This window comes from Schistocerca cancellata, chromosome 7 (assembly GCF_023864275.1).
Source record: "Schistocerca cancellata isolate TAMUIC-IGC-003103 chromosome 7, iqSchCanc2.1, whole genome shotgun sequence".
NCBI classification, from domain to species: Eukaryota; Metazoa; Arthropoda; class Insecta; order Orthoptera; family Acrididae; genus Schistocerca; species Schistocerca cancellata.
The window spans coordinates 9,262,155-9,282,924 of NC_064632.1; the positions used below are offsets into that span (position 1 = coordinate 9,262,155).

The 20,770-nt window shown below is 39.7% G+C and overlaps 1 long non-coding RNA gene across 1 annotated transcript in view; it reads left to right on the plus strand.

Moving 5' to 3' along the window:
* Positions 1-5,991, plus strand: part of LOC126092524 (uncharacterized) — a 1,126,098-nt gene extending 1,120,107 nt beyond the window's left edge. Inside the window, exon 4 of the long non-coding RNA XR_007521351.1 lies at positions 5,909-5,991. This is a non-coding gene — a long non-coding RNA (uncharacterized LOC126092524). The remainder of the gene's footprint in view (positions 1-5,908) is intronic.
* Positions 5,992-20,770: the final 14,779 nt, after the last annotated feature.

Sequence of the window (20,770 nt, forward strand, 5' to 3'; positions counted from 1 at the left end):
TTGTATGGAAGCGATAGTTGGATAAATGGTAACAACATGACAGCAAAATAGAAGGAGTGGAAGTGAGATTTTTGAGAGAAGAAAAGGAGATCACGAGGAGAGATTTAATAGAGAATGATTATGGCTGAAGTGAGTAGAGTTGTTTCAAAGCAGAAATGTGTTATGGGCAAAAGTTAAGTTTCTGAGAGTCTTCTCCAGCCAGCAGCACGCCAGCTGAAGCTAGATCAGCACCCCGTGTCGCAATCAAAACGATGAACAGGCAGAAAGATGGCATTCCAGAAAGCAGGACAAACCCACGAGAGATTGTCTCACCTCATGCGAGCGAGAAACTTGAAATATGGGCTCAGAAAAATTATTTCTGAGAGGAGAAGCCGTAACCTCATTATAAAAGCGTAGCTTGATTTCGTAAGAGAGAGTAAAAGTTTCAGAAGAACACCTATCAATCTGCTGATATCGCGGGAAAGCAACAAGCTGAATCCCTGAAAGCCATTATTACAAAACAGAGATGTCACGAAAGAAGAGCCAGAAATAGTAGGACTCTGTCGGTAATGGCCGGCCCCGTCCTGGTTAGCCATGCCTCTCGTACGGGCTTCGCGTTTCACCTACAAGGCATACCACCCGCCCGACGCCGTGATTATTTGAGTAGGAGTTTCCTGAGGCAGCATCAGCAAGTTCTGAGGCCACGCGCTGCACCACCGCTGGCCCCGGTGCCGATACGAGGAGATTATATGATAGTCAACTTTAGTAGAATAAATCTTCGTTCCGCTAATGCTATTTCAACAGAGCCCAGCTCGCCACTGGCCTGTTCCACCGTACTCTAAGCTCCGTCTCCCGACAAACATAGAGGTCACAACCCTGGCCCCTGCAGAATACACATGCTATTAATGAGGAAATAACTGAATACACAGAGAGATGTAAACAACATGTGAATAGAATGAAAGACACAAAACCACCAAAGAAATCCCAGACCCACAATCTGAAAGGAAGGGAGAAAATACGACAATTAAGAAACGGATGGGCATAAACTGTGTAGAAATGGAACAGTCACGTATCTAATCCCTGTGTGTAGGACGACGACTATCTTCTTTCTCCAGAGCACAGTGATACACCATGCAGATGAGGCCACTGTCAGCCTGATGACCATCTGGTAATTACAAATGCACTACAGCAACCCTAACGTGATCAGCCTGCCAATGTCCCTTCATCACGAAATAACGACTGATATCCAGGAAAACTACATCTAAATAATTATTAATACAATTGGTACACTGATTTTAAATTTTTAATTTTGTTATTTGACGGGGAGTTGTTGTTTGACAATATGTTCTCGAAAGGATGAATGCAATCTAGCCATTGTTGAGAATAAGAGAAATTTAGCGTTAGTAGAAGCATTTATAATATACAATTTAATTAACTACCTGTAGCTGAAACATGTAGTCATTTAATTTGACACTGACTGCAAATGCTAAACTCAAGTGTGGATAAAAAGACCACAGCAAGTCGGTCGAAGCAACGGCAATTTAGCTATTTTATTGGTTACAATGACGCGGCCGAATACCCACAATTATTTTATCCAAAATGACACCGGCCCTGGATGCCAACGAACTTATATCAAGGGTAATTTTTATATTAATAAATGTTATCAGGAAGAACTAGTTTATCAAGCTTGTAATGGAGATAAGTCTTATTTAACCAGGCAACAAGTTAAATGTCCGATTGCGCATTTGCGCTCAGAAATGGTGTGCGTGGTGTTGCAGAAGTGGAAAGCAACGGGAAAGCGAGTGCATGCTGACAGGAGAGCTAAAATGGCCCAGTGGAATACTGCCCTGTAGGAAACCTGCGGCAGGCGGAAGCACTGAGCGCCCTGGGGGTGAAAGCCAATGGTTCAGCCGGTTCGCGCTGTTAAAAATAAAATAGTCCGCTAGAAGCTATGCTAACGAATCTCAGACCTGCATTTAAATTGTATATGACCCACTTAAAGGTAGGTTTGCATTACTTTACATATCTTCTATGAGAAGTCGTCGGTTCAGTATTGCCTCGCGTGTTCCTACATTTCTCCGGAATCCAAATTGATCTTCACAGAAGTTGGTTTCTACCAGTTTTTCCGTTCTGTAAGGAATTGGTATGTTGCAAGAATGACTTATTGAACTGATAGTGCGGTAGTTCTTACATCTGTCAGCAACTGCTTCCTTTGGAATTGGAATTACTACATTGTTGTTGAAGTCTGAGAATATTTCGCCTGTCTCGTTCAGCTTTCGCACCTGATGAGGAGTTTTGTCATGGCTGGTTCTCCAAGGGCTGTCAGTATTTCTGACTGAATATTGTCTACTCCTGGGGCCTTGTTTTGACCCAGGTCTTTCAGTGCTCTGTCAAATTCTTCTCTCAATATTATATCTCGCATACCCTCTGTTTGTAGCATTTGTTGACTTAGAGAGAGCTTCTGACAATGTTGACTGGTTACTGTCTTTGAAAATTTGAAGGTAGCTGGGGTAAAACACAGGGAGGGAAAGGGTATTTATAACTTTTATAGAAATAAGACCGCAGGTACAAGAGTCGACGAGCATGAAAGCGAAGCAGTGGTTGAGAAGAGAGTGAGGCAGTTTGTAGTCTATCCCCCATGTTATTCAGTCTGTAAACTAAGCAAGCAGTAAAGGGAATGAAAAAAATGGAGTAGGAATTAAAGTCCAGAGAGAAGAAATAAAAACATTGAGGTTTGCCACCAGTACTGTATTTCTGTCAGAGACACCAAAAGACCTGGAAGAATAGTTGAAAAGAACTGACATGTCTTGGAAGGGGGATGTAACATGAACATCAACACAGGCAAGACATGGAGAGTGGAATGTAGTCGAAATAAATCAGACGATGCTGAGGAAATCTGCTCTTTGGGCAGTAAAATATCGGATGATAGTCGAAGTAGAGAGGGTATAAAACGGTAGACTGTCAATGGCAAGAAAAGCGATTCTGAAGAAGAGAAAGTTGTTATCATCAAATGTAGACTTAAGAGCTAGGGAGTCTTTACAGAAGGTATTTCTCTTGAGTGTAGACATGCATAGAAGTGAAACATAAAGATAAATGGTTTGGACAAGAACAGAATAGAAACTTTTGAAATGTGGTGCTACAGAAGAATGCTGAAGATTAGACGGCTAAATCATGTAACTAATGAGGAGGTACTGAATATAAATGGGAAAACTAAAAATTTAGGGAACAACTTTGCTAAAAGAAAGAATCAGTTGATAGGATGCATTCTGAGACAACAAGTATCGGAGGGAAGTGTAGTGGGTAAAAATTGTAGAATGAGATCAAAAGATGAATACAGCAAGCAGATTCAGAAAGATGTAGGTTGGAGAAGTTAACCGGATATGAAGTGGCTTGGAGAGGATAGAGTAGCATGAATAATTGCACCAAATCAGACTTTAGGCGGAAGACCACAACAACAACAACAACAACAACAACATGTTCTTCGTAATATAATAACAGCTTCCTAAATTCCAGACGTACAGGCAAAGAATGTCGATCTTCCACCACGTCATCTGGAAACATTTTCAAATTGCAGCCCTGCGTCCGTTTGGCTACAAAAAAACATTCATTGAATGAGGTGATTAGAAGATGATACCGAACGCGAAATCATTTAGTCATGGACCCACGAGAGCGGCGAATACGGCAAACTTCTTTCCCAGCACTAGCGAGTTGATTGATAGGTTTGACCATAGTGGAGCACCTCATTGGTGAGATTTGGTCCATCAGTTACCTTACTACATTGGCGTTGATTTTTCTCTATCCAAGAACAATGCATGGTCTAGGTCTTTTAGTGACAGTAGTGGTATTGTGCGACATAAATAGTTATTTAGAAATTTATATTAGGTGCAATGCGGCAATTGCATTAAAACCAGTCTTTGTTTATTCCAGATTGGGAACCTGATGGCTAACTTGTTGTTTTTACTAGTTCCTGTGATGTTGTTGCACGCGTCTCAAGCAGAGGGGTGAGTGTATCTGTTGTCTGACCGGGCTCGAAATGGAAGGTATACAGAGTGTTCGGAAATTCCCGTTACAAACTTCTAGGACTTTCAGAGGAGAGTGTGTACATAGTATTCTGAACAGGAACCCACGTCCAGAAACGTATCGTCCAAGTGCTACAGGCGTTTGTATACATATTTGCTACGTAGGTGTGCAACTGGGGTTGTTATGTTGGATCGGCTAATTTTATTTGGCGTCTGTCATACCTCTCTGACCTGGTTCGATCCTCATTTACGTGTCTGTGAGTAAGCATGGTTGAGTACACGTTTGCAGAATGCTCCGTCCGACTTGACGCTTCTGAATGGTGAAGTCCACGGTAATAGGGGAGCTGCTCATTGCATTTATCAAGTTCATTCTCCGCAAAGTCTGACTCCACCGCATGCCCTTTTCGCTACAGTCACGCAACGACTTCGAGAAAGGCGTGCTTTCACCGTCAGCAGGCGAGACTGTGGTGCTCGAAGGAGGAATAGGCCATACTCCAACAATGTGAACACATCAAAGCGTACACGAGCAATTTCTTTGGCTATTAATCAGTGGAACTGTCAAACAAATGATGTACTGAGTCACGCACGCCTAATCAATTACACGAAAAAGTGGCCAAGGTGCCAACTAGTTTCCAAATCGTTATAGCGCAGAGACTGTGTGATTCCGGACATGGGTTCCAGTTCAATACATCAACAACTCAGTCCGCTCTAGGAGTGCTAGAACTTTGTAAAGGGAATTTCTGAACACACTGTAGATGGGGGTGGGGCGGGGAGGGGGGGTGAACTGTGTTTGAGCAGTACATAGCAAAGCTTGGTTCTCTGACTTCCGCAGGTTATGGAATACACATGCACAAACACAATACAACAAAAGCTGTTGAAACCCCAATGCATCCGTCCTGTACCATCATTGCTGTGTAACACAATAAATTCATTACTGCGTGGTGGAGCTGCTGACGTAATGTCGACATATCGTTTGTCTCTTTATACAATATTGATACAAAGCTGCTACGATATAGCAACGACGTATCGATATATCGATATCAGAGCAGCAATATGGAGCGCCGATATTTTTATTTTGTGTTTTATTTTTTCCCAATTTTCGGAAAATATTTGAAATTATTCTTTGGAAATTGTGGTATGACATACTTTCACTGTGTGAAGGAGTCTTACTATTCTTTCAGCTTTCGTCACGTCCATTGGGGGGGGGGGGGGTGACGGTGTGAATGGAACAACAACATTTCCGATGTGAAATCTAAATTACAAGATTGGTCGTTGCTGTTGCTGTGGGCGGAATCGTGTGAGGGGAAACGCTGACGTATTCGTCGCTCAGCGCTGCCAACAGAAATTGCAAAATTTAGCTTCACGATGCAATTTTGACGATAGAACTGGCTATGTCGCTGGGGTTTGCAGAAATGAAAAAGAAAAAAGAAAAAAAAAACAGGGAAGTCGACATGAAGTATTCCGGACTAATTCAGTATATGACGAAACTGAAAGACGGACACACAGAACACCTATTATTGTGCCACTTACATGCAGTTACCATTATTAGCAAAGTGCATCGTTTCGTTTCAGTTCTTGCTCTAAGGTGGATAAGCAAGCTGCTTACAGAATATATAATAATAAGTCAGTACTTAAATATACAGCTCTAAAACTAGCAGTACATTTACAATGTGCGGTCGATATTTTTTTGTGGGCTGGTACAGAAATTTTCCTTCCGCCGGTATATCGCCACTTTCTTTCGATATATATTTTCCTAAATGTCGATAGACTGGGTTCCAGATATTTTTAAAAATGTCGACAGTACTATTGCGTGCGTCAGCCTCCCAACGCGAGACTGCACAAATCTAGTACTGCGGTGCGCTCGCAGCTGGACGTATGTGAGGCTAGCGGCGTGGTGTTTTGTGTTGCAGTCGCGTGTTCGTCTCCGCTGTGCTGTGCGCCGCTGCCACCTCGTCGTCCTGCTTCGTCGTCCGTCTGCCGTCGCCCGTGCAAGGTAGGAGCGGCGACGTGATTCACGGCGCGGCGCGGCGCGCAGCCGCCAGCCGCGCCCTTACAATTCCGGCCACGCCTGTTCCCACGCGCCCGGAAAGAACTGTGCGCCCCTGCAGGCAGGCAGGCAGGCAGGCCGTATTTGTACAGCACACGCACTACTTCTCCTTGTCCTCTCTGCGCCCCTAAAACACGCTCGGCCTTGCAACAAATTCGTGCAACACGTTGCTGCCAACTTTATTTTGAAGCTTGCTGCCTAGTAATGCAATAATTTTAAATAAGTCTCGATGTAAAACACAGCTGTTGCCTTTCTATGTAAACTCACCCGACTGCAAATATTGAAACTAATCGCACGAACTTTAAAGGCAGGGGGCACGGGGGCAAGTTGATGATGTTAACAGTTAAACATTCGTAATAAATTCCTGTTCGGAGAAATTTTTTTTTTCTCTTTGTGTATTAATAGAACGGCTTTAAATTGTACTGCATCTACTTGTAGAATATTTTATTTAATTATAATCAATTCTTTTGCCGTTTTTAAAAGTATTAGAAAAGTGTCGCCTTGCCCCCGTACTGGAGCAAGATGTCTCTGACAACGTGGCCACATGACAATTCAGATACTAATTGAATACATTTTCATTCCCAGAAGTTGAAAGACAGCATTTAAATTAATTAAACATTGGTAACTACGCAGCATCGAATAGCATGCAATGAAAGGATTTTAGTGTTGAAAATATCTCAAAGTCAGTGTTTTTCTTAACAAAAAATCACACACAAATATTCCTTTCTCGAAGTCTGAACAGTCCTGACCCTACCATGTGTGGCACTTCCAACACTCAATCCAGTCTTCTGATATAGCATCAGTGTAGCTCTCATCACCTGCAGGACACTGCACTGTACTATCTTCGTTAGGGCGAGCTGACATCATCGGTGTCGAACCTTTAGACAGAGTAGCCTTCTTGTCACAGACACCACACTTAGATTCCTTGGTACCAACACCTTTTTTGTTCCTTTAGACGTTCTTGATCCATCTTTTATGATTCCTTTTCAGATAACATCCGTTCCATTGCTGACCTTTTTAACACAGTTGCTTGAATTTTCTCATTTTGAGAGTATTGAAAAAGCGATCTGTTTTACTTGCAAAAACCATTAAACAACCTATATCGCATAAAATATTTCTTTATTTAAGTCAACCGGTTTCGACAGGCTTTGCTTTCATCGTAAGTTCTTATTAATTATTTTACGTTGAACCGCACGCCAAGTTGTCATGTGGGTAGAAGTCAGTACGTTATAAAAGGCTTGTCATAACTAAAATATTTTAAAATATGAATCATCTTATGCAAAAGACCATGGCCATATATATATCGCTCACAGATGCTCGTTACATCACAAAACCAGAGTACATAGTAGCACATCTGTTTACATAAGCTAGACGTGTTCTAAACAGTTATATCGTCAGTTGTAGCTTATACGCCGCTTGAAGTGGATTTTCACTGTTTAGAGTATGTCCAGCTTATGTAAAAAAAAATGTACTACTGAATACTGTGTTTTTGTGATGTAACAAACATCTGTCAGTGACATACATATGGCTATGGACTTTTGAACAAGGTGCTTCATGGTTTTAAATATTTCAGTTATGACAAACCTTTAATGATGTCCTGATTTTTATCCACGTGACAAATTGGGGTGAGGTTCAACGTAAAATGAACACGTTTCACTAGAAAAAGATTTTTAAGACCTGAAGATCACAGCAAAATTTGTCGAAACCGGTTATCTTCAATAAATAAATATTTTATGCGATCTAAGCTGTTGAATGTTTTTAATAAGACACTTGCACTTTGCGAGCAGTGGTGTTTACGTTTTGTCACACTCGGTTTAAAATCAAAAATACTTCGGCACTGTTATGGCTTAATGGATGTACCACTCGTCGAAGGTCCTGGTTATTCATTTTGCTCTGCCTGTGGATATTCATCAGGAGATTCATTATCAATCTCTGTGAGCTGGCCTTGAGGTGTTGCAGTTTTTTTTTTTCTATAATTCCTCACCATATCTGAAAAGTCATGTGCTATGAATTAATAAAATAGCGTAGAAGGCAGAGCGACAATATTTTCTGTTGGGAAGACCCATTACAAACTATTGCAGCACAGTTTGTGGCCTATAAAACTCGTCAACTTGCTCCCATCATCCTGCTCCAGCTATCTATTTCACAAATAGTCACATTTAATATCAGATTAACAAGTGTCTATCTGTCGCTTGAGCCTTGTCCCGCAGTTACGCAGGGTAAGCCATCGTTAATCGGATTTGGTGTGTTAATGTTTAAGGGGTGGCCGTATGCCCTTACTGCCGCCACCCCGTTCCCCCCGGGACGGAATTACTGTACCCCTACTGCGTCAAGTGTAATCCATGGAAAAGTGCGAAAGTGTTCAGATGTCTGCGAGCCGTGTAACTGAGGCGTAACATGGGGACCAGCCAGGTATACCCCTAGCGGGATGTGGAAAACCGCCTAAGAACCACATCCAGGCTGGCCGGCACATCGGCCGTCGTCGTTAATCCGCCGGGAGGATTCGATCCGGGACCGGCGCGCCTACCCGAGTCCAGGAAGCAGCGCGTTAGCGCTCTCGGCTACCCTGGCGGGTTACCAGATTAACAAGAGTAAGACATGAATAAACAGTGACTGTGAATCACACACTGTCTCAGTAACGTATAGCAAAAAATAGCAAGATATCATACCTGTTATCCCACGGGAACTTATGTTGGGTGTCTTGAAAATTGCAACACGTCTGGTAATTTAGACAACAAGCACCCAACACACGCAGAATTGGCGCGAGCGACTCAGTTGTTAGAGTTTTTAAGTAACGACGTGAGAAGCGCCAGAAGTAATATTCATAATGTGGTGCTATATACCAGAATGAACAAGGACTACGTGGTGTGCTTGCTCCCGTCTCCACTACTTAGTTCGGTTAGATACCAGTAAACCTCCTGTTCTTTAATGAATTGAAGTCATGTGCGTAAAACAGCTTCCATCCTTTGATTACTTTACAAATACGTTAATGGATTAAATATTTGACGTTAAGCATGTAAACGAGAAATTGTTTGGAAAAGTTTGAAATTATGCTTAGTTGGAAGTCGCTAAGTGCTGTCATTGCGAATCACTGGATGCATATAATCTGGATAATTTGTGTGGCGTAAGTTACACTGTCTCAAGATGCATACACAGCTTCTATCTGTGATACTTATCATATTGGGTTAAACTTTTCACATACGATTATAGCGCTGAATGAGTAAATTATTTAAATCTTTTTCTTTTTTTAAAATTCGTTCAGTAACTGTGAATAATATTGCAAACCAATCTTTTTTGTCCTGTACATAGGAGACCTACAATTGGCTCCGGGTTCCATGTTCTAGGATACTCGCTTAGTAATATCAATTTTCCAGAGAGTTAAGGATTTTTTTAACATAAAATGGTTTTTCTCTATGAAGTAAAAGTAACAGGTTACGTCTCTGGTGCACATCCCATGACCAGGGTACTGGCCTGACTGTACACATTACATTGCAATAATACTTGTTCCATAGATCATGAATACGACATTTCGTAATGATGTGAAACGTGTCAGTTTAACATAAGTTTACTTTATGCAATGAAATAATTTTCTTTACGCTTATTACTTCATATCTAAAAATTCATCTGTTGAGTAGAAGGGGTTCTCATTCAGAATTTTTTAAAATTTGTTTTTGATGTTAGTCGGCTATCTGTCAGATTTTTAATGCTATTTGCAAATGACCAAAGATTTTTGTGGCAGAATAATTCACTCCTTTCTGTGCCAAAGTCAGATTTAGCCCAGAATAGCGACAATCATTCTTTCTTCTAGTGTTGTAGGTCTGCACTTCGCTATTATTAAATTGGGGTGTTTTGTCAATAACAAATTTCGTAAGCGAATATATATATTTTGAAAGTATTGTGAATATCCCAGGTTCCTTAAATAAATGTCTGCAAGGTGATCTTGGGTGGGCACCAGCTACTATTCTGATTACACGCTTTTGTGCAACGAATACTTTCTTTTTAATGACGAATTGCCCCAAAATATGATGCCATGTGAAAGCAGTGAATGAAAATAGGCATTTGTAGGTTGATTTACTGAAATGTTTATCACCAATATTAGCATTAACCCTAGTAGCATAAGTTGCTGAACCTAACTATTTAAACAGATCATCAATGTATTTCTTCCAGTTCGATTTCTCATCAATGAACATTCCCAGAAATTTTAAATATTGTCTTAGCAACAGACACCTGTTCAAAGCCAATATTTGTTAGTGGTGTTATACCATTTTCTGTACAGAATTGTACATACTGTGTTTTCTCAAAATCTAGTGAGAGTCCATTTGCTTAGAACCACTTAATAATTTTCCAAAAGACATTATTTACAATTTCCTCAGCTGATTCTTGTTTATTGGGTGTGATTACTATACTTATATCATCAGAAAAAAGAACTAGCTATGCATCTTCATGAATATACAATGGCAAGTCATTAATATATCTTAAGAACTGTAAGGGACACAACACTAAAACCTGTGGGACACCATGCTTGATACCTCTCCATTTAGAGAATCCAGCTGATTTTTGCAGACTATCTGCACTGTTAATTTCAACCTTCTACATTCTTCCAGTTACATATAAATTAAATCATTTGTGCACTGTCTCACTCATACCACAGTACTTAAGCTTATCTAGAAGAAATTCATTATTTACACAATCAAAAGTCTTTGAGAGCTCACAAAATATGCCAATGGGCGGTGTTCGGTTATTCATTGCATTTAATATTTGATCAGTGAAAGCATGTATAGCATTTTATGTTGAAAAGCCTTTCTGAAAACCAAATTGATGTTTTGTTAGTACTTCATTTTTACAAATATATGATGCTACTCTTGATTACATTCCTTTTCCAAGAATTTTGGATAAAGCTGCCAGAAGTTAAATTGGGTGGCAATTGTTAGCATCAGACCTATCTCCTTTTTCCTGCAATGTTTAACAATAGCATATTTCAGTCTATCTGGAAAAATGCCCTGTTTCAGTGAGGTACTACATATATGGTTGAGAATTCCATTTATCTATTGGAAACAAGATTTTAGTACTCTGTTATCAGTTCCATGTGAGCTTTTACTTTTGAGTGAATTTATTATTTTCCTAATTTCAGTAGGATTGGTGGGTTGAATTTCAATTTTATGGAATTGCATAGGTGTTGCCTCTTCCATATACTGCCTTGCATTTTCTAATGAATAGTTGGATCCTACTTTCTCTACAACACTTAAAAAGTGATTATTAATTGATTATTAATTACGTTTTCTACTTCTGACTTTTTATTAACAAGCTTTTCATTGAGTTTGATAGAAATACAGTCTTCCTGTGCTCTTGATTGTCCTGATTCCTTTTAACAATGTTCCAGATTGTTTTAATTTTATTATCAGATGTGCTAATCTCAGACATAATGTACAAATTTATGGACTTTTTAATAACATTTCTCAATACAGTGCAGTAGTTTTTATAATGTTTCACTGTTTCTGGATCATTACTCCTTTTAGCTGTAAGATTTATTTCCCATCTCTGTTTATAAGATATTTTTATCCCTTTACTAAGCCATGTATTTTTAGATGGTTAATGTTACAATTATATTTCACTGTTTTCTTAGGGAAACTATTTTCAAATATACTCACAAAGGTATCATGAAATAGGTTAAATTTTAAATTAGTGTGAGTTTCCCTGTGCACCTCATCCCAGTATACCTGCTGCAAGCTTTCCCTAAAATTTGCAATTGTTAAAATGTTAACTGAATGCACTATTTTGGAGGACTGTTTTGTATTAATGTATGGAGCTGTATCATATGCTGTAATTAACTGTGCTTCATGGTCATACAGACTATTCTTAACAGGAAAAGCTTTTATTTGATTAAATTTATATTGATGTATTGAAACATTATCAGTGTGCTGCTTTCCTGTACCACCCAAGAAGGAAAATCAATATCTGACATCAAATTGAAAGAACCAAGAAGTACTTCAAGGTTAAACTTTCTGTCAGACTCTTTCAGAAAATGTGCATTGAAAATCCCACAAACAATAATTTTCTTCCCTCTGTCTGACAGATAGCAAAACAAAGAATCAAAGTTTTTCAAAAATAGATGAAAATTTCCCAATGGGAACCTATGCAAGACTACAGTCCTAGAAGTACCATTATATAGTTTAAGCTAACATGCACATGCGTCTATATGTTGCTCTACAGAAAATTAGTTTCTTCATTTCTCACACTATGACAAATTGTACAATATATGGTAACTCCTCCTCTCTTCATAGTGTCTCTACTTACATGAGCTGAAAGCTTATTGCCATCTATATTTACCTTTTCCATGTCCATGATTTGATATTCAGACAGGCATATTACATCTATTACACCCTGAGTTTCTAAATCTTCTAAACAAATAAAAAGCTCATCTACTTTGTTTTTTAATCCCCTGATATTCTGATGCATATCCATTTACGATACACCTTTGGAACAAGTGGACCATTTCCTCTACCTAGGAAGTATACTGTCATCTAACTGCTCATCTGGAAAAGATGTGGAGAATAGATTACGTGCTACGCATGTATCATTTGAACGTCTTACAAAGTGTGTCTTCCTGAATAAAGACCTAACACTGTACACCAAACTGATGGTGTACAAAGCTGTAGTCATTTCCCACCTGTTATACGGTTGCAAAACCTGGACGTTATATTGCTGTGATCTGAAGAAACTAGAACGCTTCAACCAACAGAAGCTAAGATGTATCATGAACCTGAAATGGAATGACTTCATATCCAACACGGCTGTTCTTGAGAAAGCGAAAATGTATAGCATGGAAGCTCTCAACATTGGGCATCAACTCAGATGGGTCAGACATGTCCAGCGGATGAAAAATGACAGACTTCCACGCCAAATCCTGTACAGTGAAGTGAGCACAGGTAAAAGGCCACGAGACGCCCCTCTCAAACGTTATAAGGATCAGTAAAAGAAAGCGTTTCTGAAGAAGACAAGTTTGTTAACATCAAGTATAGATTTAAATGTCAGGAAGTCGTTTCAGAAAGTATTTGTATGGAGTGTAGCCATGTATGGAAGTGAAACGTGGACGATAAATAGCTTAGACAAGAAGAGAATAGAAGCTTTCGAAATGTGGTGCTACAGAAGAATGCTGAAGATTAGATGGGTTGATCACATAACTAATGAGGAGGTATTGAATAGAATTGGGGAGAAGAGGAGCTTGTGGCACATCTTGACTAGAAAAAGGGATCGGTTGGTAGGACATGTTCTGAAACATCGATTGATCACCAATTTAGTATTGGAGGGCAGCGTGGAGGGTAAAAATCGTAGAGGGAGACCAAGAGATGAATACACTAAGCAGATTCAGAAGGATGTAGGCTGCAGTAGGTACTGGGAGATGAAGAAGCTTGCACAGGATAGAGTAACATGGAGAGCTGCATCAAACCAGTCTCAGGACTGAAGACCACAACAACAACAACAAGGAAAATCAGAAAAACTTGACCATCGATCCGAGTAACTGGTCCACAATAGGAGAAGATCGAAGTCGCTGGCGCTTAGTTACCTCAAATGCTCTTCAAAACTTTGAGCTGGAACGTCGAAGAATGGAGAATGACAAACGCCGGAGATGTAAACTCCTCTAGGCTCAGCCACGTCCTCCACCTTCCATTAGCTGTAATGTCTGTGGCCGCCTGTTCCACGCTAGGATTAGATTGCTAAGCCATCAACGACACTTCCACGCCAGAACAGTGACAAAGGAAATCTCAGGAGAGAAATGAAAACTCGGATACGAGTATCAGCCGACGAGGACGACGTCATTCTGATGCAGTATACTAACACTACTTTTCACTGTGCTATTATGAACACCTTGTGACATATTTATCCTTTTCTTTTTTTTTCACTGTACTTTTATGAGAATGTTGTGAGTTTCAACATCTCTAGTACCTCCCTGTCTGAGCTGCTCATTAAGCTTAATTTCGATCAATGTTGAATCATTAGATACTGAGTACTACATTTCTTTACCTTTGCTCTCGGAGGGGAAGTGTGCTCTATCAAGGGCGCCAGCTTTTCATAATTTCTGTGGGTGCATATCAATGATGGAATGTAGCATTTGTTGGCTGGGGGAGTCTAGATATTTTTTAAATGATTACCTTTCAGTTATAATATTTTTTGAACACTGCCTGTGCCATAAAGATCTGTGATGTGATAAGGTAAAATGTACCGGTACTACAAGCATACGCTGAGACTGCCCTAGTTCCGTCAGTAACACAGGTGACTTAAAAGCAACAGGAATGAGGTACTTGGACGAACCCACACGAACATGCACGACATGGGCTCCCTGCAAAAATAAAAATTCTGACCCCCACCCCCCCAACACAAAATGTATAATTTATCACTAACTAACACAACTTTCATTACAGTGGGTACAAAAAGAAATTTAATGGCATGTATTGTAAAACCCCATGTAATATAAACAAAGAGATCATTTGTTTACTAACTTGAAAGTACTGAAAAATTTATTAAATGTATAAAAAATGAAACACTTTATGGGGGTTGACAGTCAGTATCAACAAGCATAGTCCTATCATTCTATATGATGTTAGATTAATTTGTACTTATAAAATATCACTGTACTCACCTTTTCCTCCAGTGAAAGTGAACCATCTTCTGCTCTAAGCAGAAGCAACTAGTGAATGTTTGATGCTTCATCGACATGACCAGGAGTTGCTACTCCTTCCTGACTTAAAAACTGGATGGACGTTATTATCTTTAAAATCACTTGCTGTGCATTTTCGTATCGTCTAATTTATGTGATGAGATAAGGGATGATACATTGGTAACTTGTTTCGTAGTTGTCAGAGCAGTCACGGACGAGCGGAGAAGTGTATATTTATCATGAACTCTGAAACGTTCATTTGCCTTTTGCCACTGTAAAAATCCATTTCGACAAATGCATTGCACGAATCCCACTCTGCTGAGCCAACAGTTGCCGACGGAAGCACTTTACTGGAATCAAAAGCGTTTTTACACACAGTACAGAACACTTTGTCCAATTCTTCGTCGTAATAAATCCAAGGAAGTGTGTTTTCCCACCCTTCATGGTATGACCTACCTAACGGTTTCCTGACACTTCCTGTTGACGTACTACAGGAGCTGCCAGAATACATAGTCTCGGGTTCCTTATCTTTTGGCCGAACATGCTTTTCACTATTGTCAGTGTTAGAAATATCCACCTGTAATGATGATGACAAACGTATGACTAATTTATTCATAACGACTAGGAAACTGTTCTAATTCTAAAGTCTATATAAAAGCAATACTCAGTATTGTGTTTCAGCTTTCTACACGCATCCAGTAATCGCACAACGTTTGAAAACTGCGAAAATTTTTACCGAGCAAAGAGCTTTTGCTCTACGCATCCCGCCAGTAGACTCTCTTATTTGTACTAACTATTAATGCGGTAACTCCCTTAAGTGTACAATATAAACTCCCGCGTCCTTCAAAGCTATTGTCTCAACAAACAAAACAATAACAGCACAGATTACATGAAAACAATTCCACTGACATCTTAAACCACACCGCTGTTATGTTTAAAAGAAAAAAAAACTGTTGAAGTAGTCTGTAACATTTGGCATTCCTGTATTTCAGATTCTTCTTTATTAGTGCTCAATATTGATAATTAGATGTTTTCAAACTATTTTAGTGTTTTATCCAGTTCAGTAACTGTAGTCGCATATAATGAAATTATAAACAACCAGCTGCATAAAAAAGTTAAATTTCTTTACTGGTTTAGGGCACTTAATACCTTTCTTCATATAACAACGCGATAGATATAACCTTCTGAAGAAGGGTACTAAGAGCCTGAAACCGGTAAAGAAATTAAATTTCTTTTGAACAACTGTTTGCTTATTATTTCATTATATTTAAAACAACTGTTGACGAATGGAGTCGGCGTATTGCAGCGTGTCACTTGTAAGGAAACCTGAAAACAAGCCAAAAAGACGAGATTCCGTTCGAAGTATAGTACGACTGTTATTCTGGGGAGTGCCTTTGACTAGGCCAGAGAACGGCAAAGAACGGAGGCGTGTGTTTCTTGATTGCCTTTGCACAAAGACATCTGAAACAAACATATGTTTTAGAGGTCAGAAATTTTAACTTCTATCTCAGTGTTTTAATATTTTATTACTTTTTGATAAAGATTAGGTACTGGGGGATGAAGAAGGTTGCACAGGATAGAGTAGCATGGAGAGCTGCATCAAACCAGACTCTGGACTGAAGACCACAGCAACAACAAGTGGGAAATATTTATTTTATTTAGTTTTTTTTATCAAACTAAGATTATATATGTGGGTGTTCGAGTCCTGGCGCACCTACATAGTCGGCTTGCATGTGCTCTATCTGTTAGACTAACACTGCCCCCTTTTGTCAACCAGTTGATGTTTTTTTTTTTTTTTTAGTTAGGTAGGCAGAACTTTCAAAGTTGTAGGGGTGAAATCGAACGTGCTGTACACAATTCTGTGCAAGAGGATTGTCGCTAGAATGGTCATATGAGGTGTACAAGCTAGTACCAAACAATTTTTGTGAATATGCATATCAATATACTTTTTAAATTAAAAATTTAATTAGTCTTACTTGTTAGCTAGTAAGTCGCAGAGAAAATATGTATATATAGCGTTAGGAGTATAAGTGCAGATATTGTGATCATTTGTATCTTAGTATGTACACACTTTAGTGTGATAGTTGCTTTTCCTCTCCATCTAGCACTATCCTCGCAAATACTTACATAATTTGTTACCTGATGTTTCCTGCACTGTCGTAACTGCACCACCAACAAGGGACTACGCCTGTCAGTGTAGACTAACCGTTATGAGTGCACGTTTCCACATTTTAACACCTGACCAGCGGCGCAGGGTAAAATAAGAATTAATGGATTTCTCTTGCTGCAGGTAGTTGGAGGTACCAAGCAACCTAAAAACATAATGCAGTTAATACTAGTAACTGTCAATGAAGTGAATACTGATGTACCGTTGTCCAGTACACTGTCCTCAGTAGCCAACAACAATATCTGAGCTTATACCCCTAACAACCTGTACACACAGGGTGTTACTTTCAGCATCTTGGAACAGCTAAATATCTCGAGAATTACGCTTCGTATGGAAAAAAATGTTTCACGTGAATAGCTAATACATTTAAGGGGGACATCTGCCTATCCTAAAACGGTCCATCTCCAACATGCTCCCATGGAGTGTCAACTTTTTTATTTTCAAATTGGAATTTCTGATTTTCGTTGACGATTCGCATTCTACGCTGGAAAATACTTAGGGTTTACCAAAAACATTTTCCATTCATAGTAGATGCCTCTGCGTTCGATAAATTCAATTTTTTATGGTTTTTTGAATAAAGATTCGACTCATTGGATTCTACTTGATATTTTCAATAAAATTTTAACTCTTTTGTTCTGAAAGTTGACATTATTGTTAAAAATTTAGTTTAGGTTTGCAATTTTGGTTTTACAGTGTAACTTTTACGTTTAGACATTTATAATTGTTTGAAAATAGGCAACATTTAACGTAATGTTGTTTTTGTACTTTTCTGCATTGATTTTGTTGAGTTCCAGCATCATTAGGATGCCTGATTACGTTGAGTCCCCAGCACGACTGATTTCGGTGTGTTCGTAAGTCCAACCGCCGTAACTCTAGCGCCGATTACATTGCCACCTACCACGTAATCAAGAAATCGTTTCAGATAAACCCTAGGTATTTTTCGGCATAGAATCGGGACCTTCAACCAAAAAGTGAGGGGAGGGGTTTCACTTGAAAACAAAAGTTTACTTGCCTTTGAGGGTGGTTGTTGGGAGACCACTTCTAGCAGAGACAGATGTCCAGTTTGAAAATATCAACTTTTCATCTGGAACTTTTTTGTCATAAGACGCGAATTTTTCCTGATATTTTGTTGTTCCAAGTTAAAACAAACCCCCTGTACATGCAGGCTGAATCATAGCGCCACCGGCAAATTTACAGAGTTTGCTGATGGATACCTTTTAAGTATTTTTGTATCAGGGGAACACGGTTTTTGGTGGCTCGCTGCAGAGTAATAATGTAATTGTGATTTATTTTGTTTGTTACCACAGTCATCCATGTTTATCTGAAAATACTACCACAATAGTGAAGAACCGTATTAGAAGCAATAAGCGAAACTTACACCCATAACACAAACACATTGTAATGCAACACTCCTTGTATGAATGACTGCAGTGCGATGTGGTTGCCAGTGGAACAGCTCAGCATGGCGGCGTTGTGTTGCTCATTCATTGCCTTTCCTCAACCTATAAACGTGGTTCACAGGGGCCAATTCTTCATCAGTAAATCTATCCATACAGCTGCGTATCATATTCATAATACAATTAACACACCGAAGACAAAACTGTGCAGTACTGAACGCAAGGTTGCAGGCGAAGGTTAAAATCGATATTACTGTCAACAGCAGTTTCCATGGAACTGGAAACAAGACACGCAGCCCATTACTTCCACCTTCAAGTTTTCTGCACAGTTTCTGTCTGTTTACTCATAGATTGTCATTTTTATTTTGCATTTCAAGTAGGGAAGTTGAGCTAGTGTTTACATAACTGAATTTCTTAATCTGTGACAACGGCCTCGCCACGGTGGTAACACCAGTTGCCATCAGATCGCCGAAGTTAAGCGCTGTCGGGCTCGGCTGGCACTTGGATGGGTCACGTTCTGGATCTGCCAAGTGCCGTTGGCAAGTGGGCAGCACTCAGCCCTTGTGAGAACAACTGAGGAGCTGCTTGTCTGAGAAGTAGTGGCACCAGTCACGACAACAGACAACAGCCGGGAGAGCGGTGTGCTGACCACGTGCCACTCTGTATCCGCATCCGGTGACGCCTAAGGGCTGAGAATGACATGACAGTTGGTCGGTTCTGTTGGGCCTTCAAGGCCAGTTCAGATGTCTGTTTGTTTGTTTTTAATTATGGCTGGCTCTGAGCACTGTGGGACTTAACATCTGTGGTCATCAGTCCCCTAGTACTTAGAACTACTTAAACCTAACTAACCTAAGGACATCACAAACATCCATGCCCGAGGCAGGATTCGAACCTGCGACCGTAGTGGTCACATGGTTCCAGACCTAAGCGCCTAGAACCGCACGGCCACACCGGCTGGCCTCTGTGATTATGATTTGTGGAGTACTTCTTCGGTATTAATCAAGGATGCAATACATATTTTCAAGTGCTTAGTATGGAGATATGGAGTTTTGAACCTGAAATGCTACTGTTACTTGTAGAGAGTTTGTTGGTGTTTTTGTGGCCTTCAGTTCCAAGACCAGTTTAACGGAGCTGTCCTCTGCAAGCCCCTTCTTCTCTGAATAAGTACTGCAACTTACATCTTTCTGAAACTACTTACTGTATTCATCTCTTGGTCTCCCTCTACGATTTCTAGCCACCACCTCCCCGCCCCCCCACTCCCCCACACACACACTTCTCTCTAATACTAAGCTGGTGATCCCTTCATGTCTTAGAATCTATCCCATCAGTCGATCCCTTCTTCTAGTCAGATTGTGCCACCAACTTCTTTTTTCCCCAGTTGTGTTCAATACTTCCTCGTTAGTTACATAATCTACACACTTAATCTTCAGCGTTCTTCTGTAGCACCACATTTCAAATGCTTTATCTTTTATCACCCAAATCGCTTACATTCCATGTTGAACTTCTGTACATGGCCACACTCCGTGCAGATACGTTCAGAAATGGATTCCTGACTTAAGTCAGTACACGATGTTAACAAATGACTCCTCTTCAAAACCACATTTCTTGCCATTGCCAGTCTACCATTTTATACCCTGCCTACTTCGGCTATATCTGTTATTTTACTGCCAAAAGAGCAAAATTCATCAACTATTTCAAGTCTCTCGTTTCCTAATACAATTCCCTCACTTTCACCTCATTTAATTCGACTGATCTCCATTTTCCTTCTCTTGCTTTTGTTAATATTCATGTTATATCCACTTTTCAGTATTGTCCATTCTGTTCAACCACTCTTCCAATTCTTTTGCTGTTTCTGACAGAATTACATCATCTGCAAGTGCAAACTTGACTTTTCTTCTCGCTGAACTCTAATTCCGTCTCCTAATATTTCTTTGTTTTTGTTTCATTTCTTGTTCAATGTAGAGACTGAACGACATAGGGGACAGGCTACAAAACTGTCACATGCCCTTTGCATCTTATAAATGCCACCTGGTTTCTGTACAAGTTGTAAATAGCCTTCCACTCGCTTAATTTTGCTCCTGTTACCTTCAGAATTTCAAAGAGAGTGGTCAGTCAACATTGTCAAAACCATTCTCTAATTCTACGAATACTATAAACGTAGTTTCACCTTCCCTTAACCTATTTGTTAAGAGAGCTCGTACTGTCAGTTTTGTGTCACATGTGACCATATTTCTCCAGAACCCAAACTGATTTTCACCAAGGCAGGCTTCTATAATTTTTCATTATTTAAGCAATTTGTGTTACTATTTTGTAATCATGACTTATTAAACTGATAGTTCATACTGCTGGCTCCCGCAAGGCTACCAGTAAATCTGACGGAATGTCATCTACTCCTGGCGGTTTGTATGGATTTATGTCTTTGAATACTCTGTCAGTTTCTTCCAACGGTATCATGTCTCCCATCTCTTCTTCATCTACATCCTTTTATTTCTATAACATTGTCTG